Source organism: Vanellus vanellus, assembly GCF_965231255.1.
Source record: "Vanellus vanellus genome assembly, chromosome: 4".
Classification (NCBI taxonomy): domain Eukaryota; kingdom Metazoa; phylum Chordata; class Aves; order Charadriiformes; family Charadriidae; genus Vanellus; species Vanellus vanellus.
In genome coordinates, this window is record NC_138909.1 from 41,242,724 (window position 1) to 41,265,698 (window position 22,975).

The window sequence follows — 22,975 nt, forward strand, 5'->3', positions numbered from 1 at the left end:
AAAATGTGTGAATAATTTACAGGTTCAAAACATGACCTCTTTGGCCGTGCGTGTCTGCAAAGTATGCCATAAACATCCTCGGTGAGGTGCACGTGCCAACTAGTTTGCTGTTTGAACAGAGAAACGAGACTGGGATTAGTGCTGGTATCCCATTGAGAGCCATCCATAGCCCCTTAACTTTGTGCCAGAACATCGTCCTTTGGGAGCATACATCTTTCTGAGCACTTTTCCCGTGCAGGTTTTCAAGTAAAATAAAAATGAGATGCTCTGCATCGATGCAGGGTTGGTGGGGACAGGGCGTTCACTTTTGCGTCTCTCTCCCTTCCACAGTATTTACAAACCTGTTCTTTTTCCATATCAGTCCTCAGGATTAGAAAGCACAGCGTGCAGTGTGTTTGCAAACCTGCAGTACTATGTATTCCTTATAACTACAGTGGCCAGGATTATAATAATGATGTAAGTCAAATAAAATCACTGCGTCTGAATTATGTTTCCCTTTTCCTAGGTTGTGGTGTTCGTGTTGATGTATGTGAGTTCACGCGTAGTCCTGGCTATTCCTGAGCTGATAATAACACACATTCAAGTGTAAATTAAGGCTGAGATGGTATGTAAGAACGAATTGCTACCAAGTTTCTTTCTCTGAGTTTTTTTGATAGATCTAAATGGCGTGTTAGGAACACTTAATAACTCACCCATGAAAGGAAAGAGGATTCAGAGAAGGATGACAGGTATGTTTAGAGAAGTTGGAAAATAAAGGTAAAAGGCACAGTTCCCATCAGCCTGATTCAGGCCTGCGGAGGGTGTAGGATAGCAGCAGTTTAACGTCTGCCTCTCTAAGAGTTACGGCAGCCATCTAGAGCTTCTCAGTAAACCCGCTCCAGTGGAGGAGTCCCTTGCTTCCTACTTGCAGTTCGCACTGGGAACGCAGGACCCAGAAACATCGCTTGCTTTCTGCCTTCCTGAACCTTGCAAAGAGATCGTTCTGATTGTCTCCTTGCGAGTATTTTCTTTTATTCCCCCTGTATGTTTCTGTTTATGTAGAGCTACATCTGTTGTGAATAATTTCTTGCTTGTTAATTTGACTCATAAGTTCGGTCATTGACCCAGCCTCTGTTCCAGTATTTCTGACTTCTATAATTAAACCCAGAAAACAAAAACACTCGGGAGATTTTCTGAAAGTCATGGCATAGAAGACCCCAGTGAGTTCGTTTGTCTCCTGGCTTGTGAAGATTTTGAGTGAGCTTGCCTCAAGTTTCCATTTTTAAAGCCTGCTGTAGGGGCAGAAGAAAATGACAACTGAGAAGCTGATGTAATCCTATGCCTCCAGGGGCTAAAGTTTTAAGCAGTATAGCAAGTATTAGTGTAGACAGTATAAAAATGAGATATTTAGAAACAACTACTGTTTACTTTTGCTAACTGTGATAATGGGAGTATATTAATTGAGTTAAACGGCCTTGCAGTGCTGATCTTTCTTCAGCCCTCCTTATTTTGCCTCTCCACGCCCCAGGCATTATATTTCAGCAATGACTTAAACACATCCATGATTAGACATCATTTATCACAGTGCTAGATTGTCCCTGAATTAATGGTTAATACTTCATGTTATTTTATCTTTGTCCTACTTTCATATTGAGTTAAGTCACCACAGATTTTTGTAATCACGCGTCCCTCTGTGCACAGTGGAAATTGTCAAAGAGAGAAGCCGAAGAGTTTGGCTCCTGCATTGGGAATGTAGAGGGAATTTGACATCTGGGAATGCAGTGGAAGCAGTTTAGTATTGTGAAATAAGTAGATTTTGTGGACCTTTTTGCTAGTCATTCTTTAGTAAAGGGCTGAATAGGATTATGTGCCTATGGGATTCTAGGAGTGCAGTATGTCCGTGTGTTTAGACTTTAGGTAAAGCTACTCTGGAAAGATTCCTCTTAGTTTCACTGAGGTTTTTATCAGACCCTCAGGCCTGGAATCTGAGTAGTCAGGACTATCTGGTGCCAAGGCTGCTCGTTTTGCGTTAGCGGTAATTGTTCCTCGTCTTTTCCAGGAGAAAGATGCAAAATAATAACCAGGAAGTGAAGACCGCTTTCACAAAGTGCAGAATTGGTCGTGGAACTTGTTAAAAGTCATTGCAAGACCCAAAGTAGAAATTGTGGAGATTAGCTGGACCAGTGGCAACCTACAGCTCACTAAGCCTCTGAACCGCTGCTCAGTGGAAGATAGGAGGGTAAATCAGGGTACCATTTTTGTTACATTCACCCACTCAGGATGTGGTCAGGGCCATAATGTAGAGGCAAAATATTGAGCTAGATGAACTTCTCACCTGACTGCATCATGGCAGCACTAGAGGAGATCACAAAGTTGCAATAGCATCCGGTAATGTGAGATCCCAGTTCATGAACTCAGAGGAGCATCTGTTCTGCGGTCCACTGTGGCGCGTGTGCTGGTGTCCAACGGTGCAGAACCCAACATCCCTCCTCCGCATTCCAGCACCTCTCGCACAAAAGGTAAATTAAACACATTTCAGCAACTATGGACAAGATTCAAGAGAGGACTTGGCTGCCAAGAGCAGTACGAAATTACAGTCTGACTTCCCTCCCTTCAGCTCACTAAATATCCGCTCATGTGGCTTTCCTTGGCTGCTTCCCGTTCTCCCTCTGGGTGTGTCAAAAACTAGCCCAGCCTGAGCAGCTCAAGGATCGCTTGTGCCAAGACCCATCCGGAGTGGATTACAGGGCTTCCTGGTGTCTAAAGGTCCTAAGTTTGCACTTACACTGTGAGGTAGGTCCTCTGCGGCATGGCCTGGCATCCTGAATTTTCCCGTCTCCCGAATGGGGACCCCAACAGTAGCTTGCTTTTGGCCCGCATGCTTAGGTTTCTTCCAATGGAGGTAGAAGACAGCTGCTACGCCTCCCTGGTGGTATAGGGGGAAGGATCTGGCCTATGCCCCCGTTTCCATGGCAGAGCGGGGCAGGCATACGTTAGGACTCGGAGGCTGGAAAGAGTTCCTGGATCCCATAGGTTAAACACAGTCTGAGACGTGGTTTCTGAGATGTGGTCTTAGAAACTCCATCTGAAAAGGAATAACAGTAAACCTAATAGCACCTTCTTTCCCCTTCAGATTCAGGTAATTTGTTTGAAGGTTTATCATGATAGTGATATTTATCCCTATATACACATATATCAACGTGTATTGTGTTTCCTATGAGGGCTGGAATGCTTTTTAGTTTAACGAAGCTCTGAGTAAAATAGAGAAGCAGCTTTGGGAGCAGGAGCACACTGAAACACAAACTGGCTTGTGCTGCGCAGCATTTAATATTGCTGTGTGGCAAATGAGGGGCATCCACTCCAGTCCTGGTTTTTCTAGGTTTTAACAGATGTAATAAAAGCTGTAGGGAGGCAGTTCTTGCAGATGTTCGCTGTATAAAAGCTTAGGGCCCAGGAAGATCTTACTGCAAAGAAAAGACTTAGATGCCACGAAGTTTACCTTTTGGATTCCCTGTGTGCATACATACGTAAACGCGTGTGGGAGGGAAGGAGCAGGGCAAGAATGCACATCGTCTTCTCTAGGCTATTTTAGCCACTTAATTGCTCAGGAGTCCTTGAAGGCACCTATTCTGTTTGCCATAAAGGGAACGCAGACTCTTGGTTTTATGGATCACGTCTACATTAGATGCCTACGTTAGACAAGCGAATCCCAGGCAGACCCTCGTGTGACGGAGCTGGGTGCCCCAGAGGGCAAAGCAGGTGCCCCTCCGCGGGAGGGGACAGGCAGCCCCCTTACCGGAGAGGCCGGGGAAGCCTGGGGTCCGGTTACTGCTTACAGGAACGTTTTAAAATATGTAACACGTAACTCTAATGTAGCTGGTGACTGCATCAAAAGGACGATGGTGACTGCTGGCTCGGCGCTCAGGCTGCCCTGCACCACCTCTGGTGCACCAGATGCCCTTCATGCCCTCTGCTGAAGCCTGTAGAGCTGAATCTTTTACTGTGTTTTGACCTCAAAATCCTATTGATTAGCTGTTTTAGTGGGGCTTTTGCAAAAGAGACTTCTGAAGGGAAGGCTTTCTCGTGCCTTCTTCGGGCAACTGAAAGACTAACCGTAGAGGAACTGGTTCTGAACTTTGTTATACCAGGACATGATGCATGCCTTTCCAAATAAATACAGGTTCTCTCTTCAGCTCTCCGTTTCCACATACGTCTGACAGGCCTCAACATCAGATGCCTATTAACGTATGTGGTAATACGCAAGACGTTAAACATCTGCAAAAATCTTCTGATCACTTTTGTAATGTCTCAAAAGTTAGACGTAGCTTGCAGGGGATTTCCACTGAAAAGAAACAAAATTTGGAGGACATTCTAAGTTAAGTCATTCAATATTTGTTTGCCAATGCACTGGATGGTATTACAAGATGCCAAGATAAATTCAAATTAACATGAAAAATATTCAGTACTATTAGTTGTGGGTTTATATAAGTTTCTGGCACATTATGTTAAGAATTCTGAGATGAATAGTTGCCAGGAAAACAAAATCCAAACAAAAAAAAAATAATAATTATGTATAATACACTTAAACAAGTGTCACAGAAGAATGAAATTTTTACTCAGTAGAGTTTTGCTTCAGGAAAGCAATTAAGCAGATGTGTTCACAGACTGTTTCAAACTTAATTGATCTCAAAATTCTCATTTTAAAGTTGAGAAAATCGAAGCCAAGATAAAAATAGAAAAAGCTATGAATTCTGAAGTAAAAGTACAATAAATAAAAATTTAAAAGATTGTAAAAAGATTGAATATTTGTGTACCAAACCAATTCACTTATAGTGAAACTTCCTAGAAGCCTTAGGTGCCTTTGAAAACTGTGGGTTGAAAAATAATTTCAAAAAAGTGTTATTGAACAGTAAATGGCAAATTTTTGAAAAACTTACTATTCTGTTTCCACTTGAATCTTTCATTTATAAAAATGTCAATTCATATTTTTGATATTTTATGGTATAACGCTTATACTTAAAGGCATTTTTACTAGTTTTGTTGTTTTTATGTAGCCACAGTCTAGCAAAGAAGGACTGAACAAGATCGAACAGTTGGCAGCTGAAACTGGGCAAATTCAGAAGCGGAACTAATGTCCAGTATTTTCTCCATGAGGCTAATTCACCTTTGCAATAGTTCATGTAGCAGTAGGTTTTTAATCACCTAATTTTTTTTAAATAAGACTTGTCCTTTTGCAAGACCGTTTAACTGCTGTTTGTGTTCCTTGGCTGAACCAATCCCTTAGTCTTCATGGGCACGCCCTTTCAGTTGATTGTCCCATCTGGTATAATTGTTTCCCAAGGCTTTAGACAAGCACACATCCCTTTGAGCTTCTGCTTCATCAATCAAAGAGCATTTTTGGATGCATTAATTACGGGATTCTGAGAATTCAGGCTTGGATTCCGTGGGCAGTATCTGTATGCCATTAAAAATATCAGGGTATTGATTTTCCATGTTTGCTTCTGGGTTGGTTCCCTTACTATCTGTGCTCTGAATGAAGCCAGGTGAGATTTTCAGCTTTGATTCTGAACTGAATTTTCAAATCTAACAGAACCTGCTGAAATGTTGTAGGAATGTGTTTGATTTTAACATCAGTCAAAATGCTTAAAAGGGCTTTCTCTCCTCCTTCAGTCTTATACGCTTCTCAGTTTTCTTGGAATTACACTATTCCTAGAATTTACTAATTAAAGACTGGCTTGCTTGTATGATATTTGTATTGTCAGCAGCTTCAGCTCCCATAATATCTAAGAAAATGATTTGTATTGCAAGTCTCTATTCCTCTCAAATTCATCGACATCCACGGGGAGGGATGGGATGTCAAAGCCATAAGTTTCCCCTCACTCCCTCAGCGGTTTGTAATTGTTCTTTCTCCACAACCTCCTTTTTTCATTCCAGCATCCCTGAGATGCATGCTAAAATCCTCGTGTGACCTGTGCACTGTGGAAGGTGATGGTTTCCAGGTCAGTGAATGTAAAAGACGTTGGGATACGATGAAATTTATTACCTAAAATGTGAAACTAAGCTGCTGCTGGTAGTAGAAGGTCATACAGTCACAGAACATGCGTTTCTTTATAATTTCTAATGAACAACCTCGTTATTCTGGGCCTTTGGACAGAAATTGTTGAAGGCAATAAGTAGTCTTTATACTTCATGTCCTGCCAGATCTTCACTCAGGAATTATTCTCCTTGAAGATGGGGCTAGAAAGGTGCGATAGTAAACTGCAGTTCAATTCCTTTTCTGCTTCCTTTTACTCTCAGTTTTTCGTACCATTATGTCTTTTATACGGGAGCAAACGACTCCGTGACAACTTGCACTTTCTTTCAGACAAATGGATCCTTAGGTGGATATTGTACAAACCACAAAAAAGCACTTACAAAATGGAAACAAAGATTATGAATGTTTTATTTATATATGCACCTATATATATCTATGTACATCTATATCCAAATACTTCTATATACGTCCATATATATTTAAATATACACATATATTTAGTCTTCCCTGAACTTCAGTGCTGCACTTTAAGTGTTTTCTTCACCTAGTCTTTCATAAAACAGCAACAATAGGAGTTATCTCAGACCTCTGTATTTGTTGGGCAATAATAAGTTAGCAGCCTTTTCTCTCACTGAACTAATGGGGGGCACAAAGCCCAGCACTTTCCTTAGCATATTGCAGTCAGCTGTAGGTGACTCAGACTTCAGGATTATCTCATGGTTTTATTCATATTCTATTTCTCATTTTGCCTTGCAAGGCATGTTTTTCCTGCAAGAGAGGATGGCCCACGAAATGGCTTTGTTTGACGTACCCTAATCCCTACCACATCATTTTCAATACCTGAAAAACTTGTTCATTCAAATAGTTTGAGCTGTTGTTTTATTGTTTGATAGTTTTGGATTAGGACCTAGATAGTCCTGATCTTAGAATCAAAGCCATGCTTAGTAACGAGAGGAAATATCAGGATAAGCTTCATTAGCTGTAGGCAAGCAGCTGAGAGCACAAACGTCCAGGAGCACACCCAGCGAAACTCTTTCTTGATTACTGCCGCAGCTGAGAACTTGAAAGCTGCGTGTTTATGGGGACACCGAATGTACAATGAAGGAAAACAACAAAGTCGCACCACGCTTTTAATTTTAGACTGGTTCTCCTCCAGGGCAATTGTGCTATGGATTTGCCCACCTGAGTAGATTACTGGGGTGGAGGAGGGAAAGCTTAAAAATAGGATTCTGTTTATTTACTTTTCTTCTCTACACTTCCCTGTCATCAGCTAAGTAACTAATATTCCTTAGTAATAGTTCCTCTAACGTCAGAGTCACATTTACCATTACTGAGATTCTGTCAGTCTCAGAGTATGTGATGTTCCCCAGATATTTCTTCTAGATACGATGTAGGAAACCTTGCAGCTTGACTATGCCTTGAAACGTTAGGATGCTGAGGTTAGGCTGAAGGTCCACAGTGGCTGTCCCTGGCCTTGCTGTAGGGAAGCTCGTGGAGGCTTGCCCATAGGGACCAGCTGTGAATCTGTGCCACGCAACCAAGCAGGAACTTGCTGGAATATTCGGAGGCAATAGCTCGTGTTCAATTTGCTTATACCAACAATGTCTTTTCTACCTTTTCGTAATGTATATGCTCACAATGATTTGTTTACAATGAGGTTACAAAGAGGGGATGTGAAAAGACATGATGGGAACTACCTGTGCGGCGAAGACAGGTCTTTCCTGTACAATCTTGCAACTCTCATCTGTGTTGTAAGTTCAAGGAATGTATATCTCAATTATTTCCAGCTTGCAGAATCCAAACAAGACATAAATAGAGAGGATACAGCTATACCTATGTAGAGTAAAATCTCCAGTTGTCTTTAGCTATTCAAATATTTTGTCTTTCTACCTAGGGGATGGGAAAAGAACAAAACAGCAATCTGGGACAAACAATGATAGGAAAGCTACAATACAGTTATTTATCTGAGGAATCAATAGATACTTAAATAAAAACTTTCTTCTTTTCTTTTTTTTCATGTGTCTGGAATGCACTCAGAAGCCTAAAATGGGGAGGGAAAAAAAAAATCCCATGTCATACTTTTCCAATGAATGTTTTCCCTTTAGAAAACTGCAGATCAAAATAACCAAAAGATAAAAATCAACTTGTACAAACACTTCCTGTTACAGCTTTATTTTTTCCCAAAGTCTTTCGTATTTGGAAAAATTGCTTTGAGAAGCTAAAAAAAATGCTACAAAAAACTTGGATTCTAATTATGTGGAAAATCTAAGCATAAAATTAAGAACTATGTAACTGCCCTAAATACCCTTTAATTATTACTTGATGACCAAACCTTAAAACAGGATCTGGACATCTGTGCTGCCTATTACTGCCAAGACTACGTTATTATGTGTTCACCTTGAAATTCTGTGAAGTGGGAAATGCATCGTGACTCAAACCACCTCTGCTGCTGGATAGCATCTTCTGTTAGAGAGATGGGACAAACAGATTTTGGCTAATGAGGTGACCATCCTCTGTATTGTCCCTTAATCCAACACTTTTTCTGAGTCAGCAAATCCAGATGTTTAGGTACCTGTTTGGCCCTGATCCTAGCTCTCCCTCGAGAGGAGGAGAGACTTAAAGTAAAGATGTCCTGAACTGATTCTCCACCTCCCGTTGTGTTTAAAAAGGGATAATGGCCAGAGTCTATTTTCCACTCCATATTTAAAACCATTGACTTCAGTGGAATTACTCTGGATTACAAATGCCATTCTTCGGAGCAGAAAATGACCTTGTGTCCCTTTTCTTCCCACCACAAAGATCCTCTTTCAGCTTTCACACATTGAGCAAGGGCAGTTTGGCACGTGCTACTACTGCGCATTTCCCTCCCAATTACCTGTTTCCTCTCCTGTGTGCATTTTTGGCATAACGTGTCATGTTCTGAAACTTCACATACCTGAAATATTTGGAACCAGTGAGTTCTGGACACATCTGGTTATTAGATTCTAGATGGCTGCCCCTTTTGTGAATAAAAGCCTCACCCTGCCATGGGATATTCCACTAAGATTTTCCCCTCTATATTATAACTTCAATGTTTCGCTGCTTCCTTTATTAACAAAGAAATATTATAGCAACTATGCAAAACACCGAAGAAGCTTAAATGGAAGATGTCATGTTTTAGGACAAGAAGGTAAGATCCTTTTCTTCTAGGTCCCTCACAGCTGAATTCAGTGGCAAATTTTGCCATCCACTGTGGTAAATGCTCAGCAACCGCCATGGCCTTTGGGAAACAGTGCTGTAGCTGAATGGCTAGAAAGCATGTTTTTCTGTATGCTTTTACTGTGAAAAATTGTGCGTAACCATATAATCAGCAAAGACTTTCTTGGAAAGTTGTAGTCAGGAAAGCCTGAGAAACCTCTTGTTCGACTTAGGCGGCTACTGATGCTGGACATCAAACTGGCACACAGACATGCTCCCGCTACCAGCTGCGTCTTGTGCTCTAGCTTAGGAGTTAGTAAGAAAGTGTCTTCAGAAGTTTCTTGACCCTCCTCTACTTCTTAAGAATAACACCTTTCCTATGCTAATAGAGTTCAAATGAAATTTGAAAATTAGGCTGCTAACTTAAATGCAGAATAAGCTTGCTAGAGCTAGCAAACAAATTGAGGCTTATTAATAGGCCACTGTTGAAATCTCTGTTATTAGGCATTTAACCAGAGGAGTTCTTTCTCCTCGGGATTTGAATGTAAGCATCTTGCTATTCCCACTTTGCATTAAAAAAAGCACACTAAAATCATCAGAAAAAGATTCAGTTATAGATAATCTCTTCTGTTTGGAACACTTTTTTCTTTAGTTTCAAAAATCCAGTTTTCTTTTATCAAAAATAAGGCAGATACTACCACTTAATATAGAAAGAATTACCTTCTTTTCACACCTTGCTCTCTGGATAAAATACACTTTTATTCTATTAGCTAATCATGTAATAAGATGGTGCTCAGCTAATTATTTGTAAGTTCTTTTATTTTAGTAAATGGGGAAAGCACCAAGCTCTGGCTACAGCAACGGCAGCTTTTTCTGACTACATGCCAAAAGGCTGCAGGTACACCTGAACTAACTTAGATGATGCTGTGTCGGCCTATGAAAAGTTGTGAATTGAAGGCTAGAAGACGTTTAAGGATGGTGATAAAATAAGGGAAACAGTCCACAGGAGGGCATGGAAGAGGCATACTAAAATGTCTCCCTAGTTCTGTGTCTGTAGATAATTACACTGAAGACTTAAGTACTTGCTTCACTTTTGTACTTGAGTTGCTGCCCTGTTAAAGAGAATGGGAGTGTGTACACGATTGGTGGTAGGTACAGGTATCAGTATCTTGCTGAATTAGTGTTCGACATATTTAGAAAAAAAGGAATTATAATCACCCTTGATCTCTATTTACACTTGCTACCCTTCCTCTTGGCATAACGCCCAACAGCTGCGCTAATGAGAGAAGTTATCAGCCCTAATTGTCCTTCACCTTCCCTCCCTGCTGGAAAGGACTGGCCCCTCTGATCTGCTGACAGAGCCAGTGTAGTGTTTCATTTAGAAGGACGTTGGTTAGCTTAAACAGTTGGTTTTTTGCTCACTTGGCTCTTTTAGACTGAAATGAATTAGGGCGGTAGCTAGCCTCCTCCTCTAGCTCAGCTGTTCATGGGCTGCGTGCATGTTTGCATCGGGAAGCACGGCGTAAGTACCGTGGGCGGGTCAGTAACAAACTGAGACTGAATTGATAAAGGATATATTTTGAATATTAATTGTAGGAATAAAAAAGATACAAGTGTCTAATGTAGTGGCTAAACAAAAGGCTACAGGCTATAAAATTACATTTATTGTTACTACACCCCGTGCAATATATCATGGGATAAGACCAGTAAAGCAAGTGAATGAGTTAAGGAAAACTGGTAATTCAAGCCCTAACAGCTAGCAAAAAGAAGATAAAATCTGCTGGTTATGCATCACATTGTGATATCTTGTTAAGATGTTGAGGCACTGAAAAGAACAGCTATAGCCAGTCCTTGTAAAACATGGTATTTGTAACTGATGTTGGGGTTAAAGGAGCTTCTTCAGCTCCATAACTGGAAAGCCTGATATTGAAAGCAGAGGCATGGTTTTGAGGTACCAGTTCCCTTTCTGATCGTACTAAGGGTTGTTTCCTGCTCTCTCTTTCCAGTGGAGGGCCTGTTTCTGTCCCAGGTGAACTGGCAGATGGGGTGAGTGTGAAACCATTTTTTTCTTTTTCACTCGGCATTGACTGCAGCACCCCAGAGCCCAAGGAGGGACTGGGCAGGAAGGCGGCAGTGCTCAGTGCTGGACTGGCCTCCCCATGAACCCGGTGGCCAGGGGCTCTTGAGTACAGTGCCGGCGCATTTACTTGTTCCTTTGTAGCCTTGACTGTGTTATAAGTGAACCTTTGTATTCTGGATCTGGGCCTGTTTGTGTTTTGAAAGAAAGCTTCCAAAAAAAGAGAATTCTTGCCATAAAGATTGGAGAAACGTGTGCTTCAGAGGTCTTGGTTTAAAAGCCCAGATTCTTAAACTGGAGTGAGACTTGTGTATTCAAAAGCATGGTGGGGCAGTACTTGGTGTTGCAAGACTTCAAAATGGCCAAGCTCCTCTCTTACAAGCGCCCAAATTTCTCCTGTTGTTAACCTGGGTGGGACGTGCCTCTAACAGTGTTCACAGCTTGTGGATTTGGGTGCTCTTACCAAATAATGCAGGGAAGCATAGCCCTCGAGGGTGGGAATGTAACTGCTAACGGTCTGCCCAGGGTGGTGCGCTGGTGGGAAACCCCAGTTCCTCATGAAGTAGGACTGGGAGACTCCCATGTGGCCACCTGGGGCCTGGAGCAATCGGTCTTTTGCCACTGCAACGTGGACTGTGCCCCCTTGACATCCAGGGACTTTGTGGTGCAGCTTAGCAAAGAACACTTACTTTTGTTGATAACAGTTTAATTAGTTACAGAAAGCGGGATGAGAAGGATTGGGATCGTTCCTCTCTCCTCAACCCAATGTCACTTGAGAGCAGAGTGGTTGTGTTGTTGTCAGGGATGAGGGCTCGTATTCCCTCCAGGGGAGGACCACTGAATCCCAAGCACCCTTTGCTGCATGAGAACAACTGAAATTCCTAAAACTTTCGGTGGATGTACCCACTAAACACAACAGAACGGGACTCAGTAGGGTGGCTGCTTCTAGAGTAGCGCTTTCTTTACGGTGCTGAATTTCTTTGCAACACGAGTCATACGTTTCTTGGGATTGAGTGGCTTGGAGGAAATCTGTCTTTCTGCAAGATAAAAAGCATTGAGGAAAGCCAGCTAAGGCGAAAATTCAGCTGCTATGTACCATGTAATTGTTTCCTGGGGTTTACAATCTAGACTGTATACACTAGATGGCAATGTAATACCTGTATAAAGAGGTTACCACTGAATTCAACAAAAAGTGCTTTGAGGTAAGTACTACAAGCTCTTTCAAAGTAATAGCTTTACCTTAACCTTAACTTTTATTGTGAGCAAATAGTCTATCACAAAAGAAAAACACAGGGCCAGTTTAGATCAGTAGAGGTCCACTGAGTTTGATTGTTGTTTGTTCCCAGTTCTTTAATAATTTTCAGCCCTGTGTACATATTTGTCACACAGCTTAATAACTATTTCATACGGTAAACTCTATTGGTATGTGGTTTAATGTCCTTCATTAGGTTTTTGCATCTCCTATCCCTGTTTGACACTAGCTCAAATAGCTTTGAAACATCCTTCCCGTATATTCCCTTTAGAATACTTTAGACATCGCAGATGTTCCTTTTTCATTTCCTCTTTTTCCGATGACCAAAAGCCTGTGTAATAGCTTAGTAATGTTTCTGGGACACAAGGAAGCTCTGTTGCATGTGTATTCCAGGTCCACCTTTTTCTCAGGCTTTGCTGTGGTTTTCTGGATTTAGCCCAGGCATAGATAAGCCTGTGATAATATTTGATTTAACATACACGGTATGGTATTTAATTATTCTTACATTTAGGTGATTGCCTCATTCAAATATGGCTGGTACAAAAAGGTTTAATACATCTGAATGTTCAGTAAGGGTGTGTAATATACTGAGAAACTTTTCCTCTACTGTATTTTTTAATTAGTATTACATGTTATTTAAATAAAAATTTAAGGGAGATCTGATGTCCTGAGGTCATAGCAGAAGTTCTAATTAATTCTTTTCTAGTCCTGCTGTCATCAAGAATCAAACAGGGAAATCACTGTGTTGCAGTTCATGAATTATAAGCCAAAAAGTTAATATTGTAATTATACCATGTTGAACTTTTAATCCAAGTTTTGATTCAATTCATACCCTTTGCAGCTTTCTTTATTGTGGAATCAGAATGAAATGCTCCTTAGTTAGTGAAATTCTGGTTTTTGTTTTTAGTCAATGAAGGATTAGTGGGACACTCCAGATGGTGTTCTTTGGTATTTCTGGTGTCTAGGTATGAGGAGCTGCTGTAACCCGAGGCAACAACCAATAATCCCATATGTCCCTCAAGAATCCACCCTGTCAAATATCTTTTTACATCCCATATAGCTGTTCAACTTTGTTTCTCAGGTCTTCATTTTCTACCTCCCAATTAATTCTTCTAGTATTTCCCCCACTAGAACAGTTTCTTTCTCTCTCTCTCTGTTTATTATTTCCGTCCTGTCCACCCATCTGCTTTTTTTAGCTACCTTTTCCTTCCTCCCGCCTTGCTTCTGTATAGAACACTCTCTCAGGGATCAGGAACTTATACATCGGCTTGCAGGGAATTAACAGAACTATTTAGATTTATTTTCTCCCGTGAGGCCTTGGTTTGATATTGCTTTTTCTTTATACCCGTGCTTTGACTCTGTCATAAAGTCAATTAATTATTTGTTTTCTCAACAGAGTATCTGAATGTAAGCATACCCATTAAGACTATAGGAATGCTTAACACTGCATTTCAAGGACTAATTGCTGTCGTGTATTTATCCTGACTGTACCTCTTCCTTCTTGTCTTCTACTGTGATGAAGGCTCCTGCGTTATGCTTCCTTCCTTGGCCTCTTTCCTAGCAAGGACCTGCTCTTGCAGTTGAGGTCAACAGCGGAGCTATCCTTGAACACAGCGCTCTCTTACAAACCAGCATGGCTTTGCAATGTGATGCAGTATTGCTAGCCCCGGGGTTCTCTTTTAAAGTGAAACAGAAAGCAAAAGTGAAAACTGAATTAAGTCATTAATTTATGGAAAATGCCTTCCCTAATCGGGTAGTGTGGCCTTAGATAAAAGTCAGTTGAAAACGCGCCATGAAATCCTTTTGGTGCTTTTGATTGCTGAAGGGGGTCACAGGATAAATTCCTCCATTCTTAATGCCACGTATACCACGGGGCATCCTGCATCTGAGACGTTTCATTACGTGATATTGTCAGCAAGTTAAAAATATGCATTTTTAAAGCCTATTAAATATATATTTAAAATAGGTGTACTTTAATGATAGCTGGTTAAAAAGTATATTTTAACCTCTGTTTGATTTGATGCAAAGATGTATGTTCTTTTGGTTTCCGAGTGAGAGATTCATTGAGGTATAAGGTTAGCAGCCTTGAGTGAAAGATGTCTTCACACCTCCATATAGAGCGAGAGATTAATATGTTAAAGAGATTAATTTTGCGCAATTAACTTTTTTTGCAAGTGAGGAGTGGTCTTCACTTAAGTGTAGAAAACCAAAGCAACCTGTGCAGACCTATTGTCTCACTCTCTAATTTTGGGGCTATAGTCTTATGTCATCAGAATGTTACATATCAGATAATTTCCAGGCTTCAAAAGGTACTGCACATTTCCAGGTGTTGGGAAAAAAGCAGGAGCCATTCCGTATGTTATTTTATTTCAACATATAAAGAATGTATATTAGGTAAGGAGTGAAAGGTCAGTGTAATTGGTTTAGCCTCAAGACATAAGTCTTCCATGTAAGTAATTTTCACAGTTCTTGCTAGCAAATGCTGCAGAGTGGCTTTCTCAAGCAAAAGGAGAAAACATGAAAATTTGCTTCGCTGGTAAACTGATTTGATTTCAGAATGACTGACTTATTGAGATAGAAAATGAAAATTTGCACGTGTCCCTCTTTGATCATCAATTCCCCAATATAAATCAAAATTAAGAAGCATCTAATAAGTCGTGGATGACTGAAATGCGAAAATAACTGTTTTGCAGTGGAGTGTCAGCTTAGTCTCTGTAGCAGTTACAGAATCTCAGCCCATTACTGCTTTGCAATTTCCAGCTGAAACTTCTTTTTCATTTTGTTGCTATTTACAGTTTGTAATGTGAAACATAACAAACCTGGTGTGAATTTTCTCTTTCTTTGCTTTGTTGTAGATTAGACATATAGTTAAATTGTGGTGATGATTGCAGCAGCGTGCATTTGTTTTCTGTTTAGGCTGGATTTACATTGGCCCATCAAGTCTTTGGGTTGGTTGGTGATGTAGTTCCCTTTCTTTAAGTTCAGAGCCTTCCCCAGAAGAATTTTTCTTTAATTATGGGATTCTATCTACAAAAAGGAAAACAGTTATACAAATAATTCCCACTGCAAATCTTTTGCATCTGGCTAGGGACAATGTTCAGACCGGACAGCTTTGCTATTTGACTTTCTGTTTTCTGGGATAAAATGGATTAGCCATGGAATTAAAAGCAAGACTTGATCAATTTAGTAAGAAATGCCCATAGTGCTTATGGTGATCCGCAAAGTTCTTAAATTTAGAAGACACAGCAGCTGACTGAAATTCCCAGAAAGAAAAGAGGGTTATTACCTCGAAAACAAGACAAATTGAAAAAATCCTAGTAGTAATAATTTTCGCCTCCACATTTCCAGTAATTTGACCTTCGTATTTCAGGGAAAATCCTGCAACCTTTTGTTGAGCAATTGTTTCTTCAAGCGTTTGCATTTGCCTTGACGTCTCCACTTACTCAGGGAGCCTGCCTTGTGAATGAGCTCACGAAGTGCTATGGTATCTGGACATCAGACTGCAGTTAAATGTGCCTGAGGATACTATGTGGGCAGTGAAGAAGTATGGGATTTTTTGAAACTTTTTTCCAAAATGATTTTTAAAGAATACTAGCTGAGCTGACACTAATGGTTATGTTCTCAAAGAGAATCGGGCATTCAGGTTTATCTTAAAAATCTCATGGCGAATCTTTAATTTTCATGCCCTAAACACTGGAGAGGAGAGGAAAAAAACAGAACAAATATAAAAAAAGCCCACCCCAAACCAGTGCCACCCCCAAACATACAAAGAAAACAAATATGTCTCTCTCTCTTCAGTATATGAATGCGTGGTTCTCTTTCTTCAGTATAAAGTTTCAGTATAAAGTTTCTCTAGTATTTTGGTATACTTAATACAGGGATTCTTTTTTAAAAATAAGGTTATTAAAAAATGCACCATGCCTATGTTGCATGCTTAATTGCCTGTCCTTCCCCCTAAGCAAAGGTTGTATTTATGTTGTATATAAAGCAAAGATGGCCTTTTTCTGAAGAAGCACAGTCAGCATGCTTGTTAATTCTTTCAATTAAAAGAAATTAAAATGCAAAGTTAAAGGATTAGAGATGGTAAACATATGCAATAAAATATTAAATGTTGATAAAATTGTGATGCAGTATGTATGAATTAGGTGAAAAGAACATTTTTTTTTTTTCTTTGTTTTCTCTCTCCTCTTAAGAAGCCACATTTTGTGACTGCTGGTAGCTCAAACATCTTTAGGATTATGAAAAGTTTTAGAACCGGAGAAGATAATTTGATAATTTAAGTATCTGCAAAGCTCCAGGTAATTAAACTGTCCTCCTTTCTATCTGGTCGAGGAATAGCATTGAGTACTTCAAACTTATTTCTCATTGCATTTCAGCACTCTTTTTTGGCATCTTCTAGAGATTCATTGCAATAATTAGATGGATGAGAAAGAAGCAGTTGCTGTAGCAGTTGTTTCATTCCTCAACAGAAATCAAACATTTGGGAAAGAGGTAATAATGGAAAGCACCTGGAAAGGGAGCCCAGTTCTCGGAATGAGTTTCTCGTGGGTGGTAAGGCAATGATATTGCAAACTCGAGGAGATATAGAGAAGAATATACGGGGTTAAGTTGGCAATGGAGTATTGATGCGGGAAGGCTAAACGTTAGGAGAAATTGGGAATAATGGAGGTAGTGGGTTTGGAGGTGGAGGATGCAGTAGCTGAGGAGAGAGAATGGAGAATGAAGAGCTTTTCAAGGTGGAGGGAGAACTTGGAAACTTAAACCAACAACAAACCCAAGATTAGAGGCAGGCGCTGTAAGCATGGTAATGATAAGATCGTGAGGGGAGACAGGCAGTATCCTGTGCTCATTCGGTGTGTTGAGCTCTTCTGGCAAAATTGCCATGGCGGATTGTGAAACAAAGCATGGTACAGCACTGAAGATTTGTGAATGGGGAGGTGTCAGCTCACGTTGCCCTGGTCCCCCAAAAGTGCAGTCAGGGTTTTAGCTAATAACTCTTCCTGTGACAGACAAGACTGTGAGCAGCAGATGAGCTTGGGGGGAAGCCAGGGTGGCAAAGCCCTCATGTAGCAGCATGCAGAGCTGCCTAGCTCAAGCACATGCATCTTCAGAGTGGTCTCGTCTGCACTTCACCTGGTTTCTGGCGCTGCCGGAGGCTGCGTCCTACTGAACTTGAATGGTGTAAGGCAGAAAGAAGTGGAAACTCTCCCATCCAGAGTTCTGAGAGAGCATTTACAGGAATTGGTTAATGGCAAGGCAAGGTCTGGTGGTTAAAAAGCTTGTCTTTGATCTTACTGTGGCACTTGTGCCATCAATCATTCCAATTTATTGCCTTATCTATGCACATTTGCTGTTTGTGGAACTATTTACACAATCCATCCTCATTAGATTACCAGGTGATTTACTCCCTGTCTACATAAAAAACAACCCACAATGGGTGATTCCATTGATGTGCAAGTGAGTTTTGTGCAGTTCAATTGATGCTGAAGTAAATTGCATTGCAATAAACTAATAGGTTTATAGTGAGTATGTGCGTGCGCGTGCGTGCAAATGTGCATTAACGGGGTTACACTGATGTTGATCATGGCACAAAACAAACCCTCAAAATAGAAAGAAACTTAGATGAGAAATATTTCAAGAATTACTAAACTACAGCATGGTGACAAGAAATAAAACTTAACCTGATGCAAGTCTTTCTCTCCATGGTTTAATAACTTCTAAAACTGAATCTTGCAATCAACTGTGAGAAAGAAAAAAGCAAACAAACAAAACACCAAAAACAAACCAAGAAAGTTAACATTTGGAGTGCTGGCTTTTTTTTTTTTTTTTTCCCAAACTTATAGACAGGCGAAAAAATCCCTAAAAATATAATATTTAACTATAAAGGACTTATTTGGATAATATACCACAGTAAAAAACATGTTTCCCAATCTCTGTGCCCATAAAATAACTTGGACACTACCCAACATACTTTTAAATTTCCCAAGAGCTTAAATCACTATTTCATTTTAAGTGTATTCATTACTGAAAAGAATCAGGTGCCTAATAGGAGGCTGAAAAGAAGAATTGCTAATAGAAGTAAAAACAACACAGAATGACACGTATAGCCACATCAGGGCATCCGCAGTGAATGCTGCGCCGATGTGGATGATGGGGAAGGAATAGCAGCTCTGGAAGCCAGGGAATGGACATGGGGGTTGCTGTGGAAGTGCTAATATCCCTTTTGGGTGTCTGGTCTGTTTGTGCTGCTCAGGCGAAAATTCTCTTTTCTGCATTTGCGGGTGGTGCTTCAGTACTTTGCTCTTACATCTACCTGGTGGAAACCGAAAAGAATCTACCTACCTGGTTTCCTGTTTGAGTGGGCGTTGCTGTGTAAACTCTTAGATCTGGTTCAAGTGCTTCAGAGCTACTTTGGTTCTCTTAGTCCTGAGTCCGATTTTCAGAAGAAGAAAGAATGTTAATATGTCATTTGTCAGCCTATTAAAAGTGAAGTATGGTACAGTGGAGGCAACAGGATTGCAGTGCGAGTTCTTGGATGCATCTGTTCAGGTTATTTTACCAGAGTCCCCAGCAATCTGGTGCTGATGTTGGATTGGATTAAGCCGCTTGATTTTGTATTTGGGAATTAGTGATAAAGGGACAAAAATCAGCTCCGGTGGTACTATTATGAAATGTTTGATGTTGTTGCCTCTCTTAGGCAGTGCCCTAACTTCTTATAAAAGCAGTGAATGAGCAATGCGCATTTAGCGGTTGTACTCTGAACTGTGTGTGTCTAGCTAACTTTTGAATGGACATATAATATTTTACTAGTTAGTACCATAGCTGCTTAGATTTTATTTTCCTGCAAGAAAAACGTATGAGGGGGGAAAAATTACATCTTATAAACTACCAGAATTAGAAGCCTGGGTTTCACAGAACAGTCTCCAGTAGGGGAAGATAAATTTTCCGATAATGGCAGCATACTTTGTTTCTATAGACAGCAAATTCAAAGAACGCTTTAGAGTAAATATCGAGCCATACAATACGTCTCTTGGGATAGACATTAATTTGAATCCTGAATGATGTATCACTCTAATAAAGTCAAAGTCAGAAGGAGCTGAATAAAGGATGTCCTTCACCTGCTGCTTGGCCTGTCACGCATTTTGGAGATGAAGTAGTGGATTACATTCACACAACTAATGAAAGGTCTTAACAAATGAGAGGATATGCTAAAGAGACAGAGCAGTAGGTCTTGCTTCAATAAGGAACCAACTGTTCCCAAAGTGCTTTTTTTTTTTTCCCCCCTTCCCCCCATGATTAATCTGTATTTGAGACTGTTGACCCGAGTGATCGTTCCCAAATGATCGTCTTTGATTTCACTCTGCCTAGTCACTGTTAAGCTAGAGCTGAAGGTCTGTGCTTTCCTAAGATAGTTTCACTTGTTCTGCTTGTCTCAATAGGTGTTTTTAGAAGACACGTATTTAATTAAACTTGGGAGCACTTCAGCTAATAGTTCCAGGGAGAGCTTTAGCATAAGGAACCAAGAACTGCTAAAGTTTAAATATTTGAAACACTTTGGCAGAAATAATAAAGTACATTCATTACATTTGCTAGGAAGGAGGAGTCTGGAATTCAACAAACTGAACAATGGCAAAGACTTAACACTTGGGTATAAGAACATTTTAGAAATAAATGTATAGGGTGGTGATTTTCCAAGTGGGACTGGAAGTAAAATTAAAATCAGATCAAGATGCATGAAAAGATATTGCATACCATTTTGGACTTGTGTTCTGTGATGCACTGACATTATTTTGGCAGTATGGAAAGTAGCGCTTTTATAAGTGAGTTCACACTCTCATACTAATTCCAGCCATAGAGCTACAACAACATAACTGCTGAAGAAAGATGAATATGATGGATTGGGTAGAGTGCATGGATTAATAGGTGTCAGAGCAGAGAAAAAATGTGCAACGAAGAGAAATGGGGCATGGGAGGAGAAGGAAAACAGGTGTTGTGGCTTACTGGAAGGTTTATGGAATTTGGCACAGAGCGTGATTCCATGTTCACTGATGCTGATGGCAAAGCTCCCATTAACTTTAATCATGCAGAATCCAGACATTTCCCAGGGTATCCAGAAGAAAGTAAGAAAGATTGCAGGGGAGCAAAATAATCATGAAAAGATGGGAACTTGGAGAACAGCAACACTGAAAAATACAAGCTTGTCAGGAGCCAGCCAACAGAATATGGTGATTTATTAATAATAACCTTATTCGATCTTATTGATTAAGTGAATGCAACTTCAAACATAGGTAGAACTGGTTTAAAGAATTCCTGTTCTGTCATCTGCATCTATCTAAATAAATGTCCAGATGCAACTCCTGTGAATTAGGATGGCTCAGAGCAGTATGTCTATTATTTGTTGATCGACTGTGATGATCCAGAAAGAGTCTGTACTATTCGGTGTAGGTGTTTCTAGCAATGATGAACGTGAGACACTAGTCGCTCGTTCTTTCTTAAGGAAGAATAGCTTGTCAGGCAGATGTACACTCTTCATTTTGTATGTTCAGCCTATTTGTGGGTCCTTAAATTTGGTCAATTCTCTTCCCCATCTAAATGGTCTTTTAAAGGTGACGGAAGGACATCTGGACAGGACTGGTGGGGTGCACTGTAAGACATCTGTTTTGAATACTGTCACTTCAGTAGGAGAACGACTTCAGTTGTCCTGCTGAAACCACAGTTCCCTCAGCCTATTCAAAGCCACCAGGCAGTGGGTCTTAAACTGTTGGTTTTGCCATGTATTGGTGAATGTGCTTTCAAGACATCTTTAGCTTCTGTCCCGTGTCTGAGAGTACTTGAAAGTTATAGACTGTAAATAATTTATACACATTATGCAGCAGTGAGGAAATCTCAAAAACAGCTTGAAAAGAAAGCAACCTGATTGGTACTTAAGCTATCACTCTCTTGTTTTCAGTAGAAAAATCTGAATCACAGAAAAAGTGGAAATAAAAAATATTCTGACTGGTATCTTCAGAGCTAGGACTGCTTAAAGGAAGGCTTTATGAATAGTGGAGAAAGTGGTATTGTCGTTACTGTTGCTACTTATTATGTGGTATAGCCACATTCAGTGGTATAAATGCTTTTCTTTATTGGATTGTATGATTCTGGAAGCAGTGATCTATGTTCAGAAAAAGTCTTGGATTAGTTTACTTCTACAATTCAATTGTCCATAGTCACAGCACTATAAACTGTTTATAATTATTTTTGAGAGGTACTTGGGAATAGGAAACAAGAATTTTTCACTGGCTGGGTTTTTAATTCTGAGCAGCAGTTCCCAGAGTGGTTTTCATGGTCTGTACCTAATAGTTCGGACGTAGGCTAAGGGTGTTATAACAAAAGTAATCTGTGCCATGGTATCTTTTTGTTCTATATCAGTTACAGGATGCACTTGGTGTATGCAAGCTTACAACCAGGGAGAATTCAGCATCATTACTGAATGAACTGTTGAGAGCTGAATTATTTCAGGCAGCGTAAATTTCTGCCTCTGGCACCTGGCTTTGCTGTTCATGAGAGCAGCCAGTGGATGCCAGGCCTGTTCAATGAATCCTGGTTTTGGCGGACACGTGGGAAGCCCTTTCCAGTCCCAGCACAGCTCTCTTGGTGGCACAGCCAAATGCTGCCGGCCGGGATGCTATCAGCAGCCCTGGCCTCCCTCTTCTGTATCAGAGAGTCGACAACTGGGCTTTTTTGACTGCCTGTCTTTGGTTTGCGGGTCATGTGTCAGGCCAGGATGTCTGCTGTCTCTGTTACCTGCTGGCACCTCCTCTCTCTCTGGTAAAGAGTGGGGTCTCACTACCCCTACTGACGGCTGTGATGTGGTACCCCTGGGGCTGGCCCTAAAGCGCATCCTCGTTCTTGGCATCTCTGGGAGGGACTCGGTGGCTGCCGCAGCTGTGGCAAGCAGCTGGTTCAGCCGAGGACCACCACAACTAAAAGGGCCATGTGTAAACATGGTAAAAAGAATTGGAAGGTTGCGGTTTTGGCAGCCCTGGCTTTTGAGTAGTATGAGATTATTTAGGGATAACTGCAGTTTGATTCTTAGCTGTCTTAGAACTTACAGTGTTGTATAATGGCTTGAGCCAGCTTGAGGAGCAAGGACACTGCACAATTAACCATAGCAAGAATGCACATATTTTGCATTAATATGTGTTCAGGATCAATGATTATATACATTTGTCTAATTATCATAATTACAATCCAGTTATTTCTCCCCACCTGAAAAACTGGTACTTCTTGGCTGAGGTATTACTTGAAAATCAAAGTACCCCGTCATCATCATCTTTAGAATGTATTAATTGCATATACTTCTCTCCTGTTCTGTGTCTGGTTTTTACATGCCCATTCGCATATATTCTTTATTGTGTGAAAAGTGCTTAATGTTATAGATTTTAAAGGCTGTTTTCTTAGAGGGAGATCACAG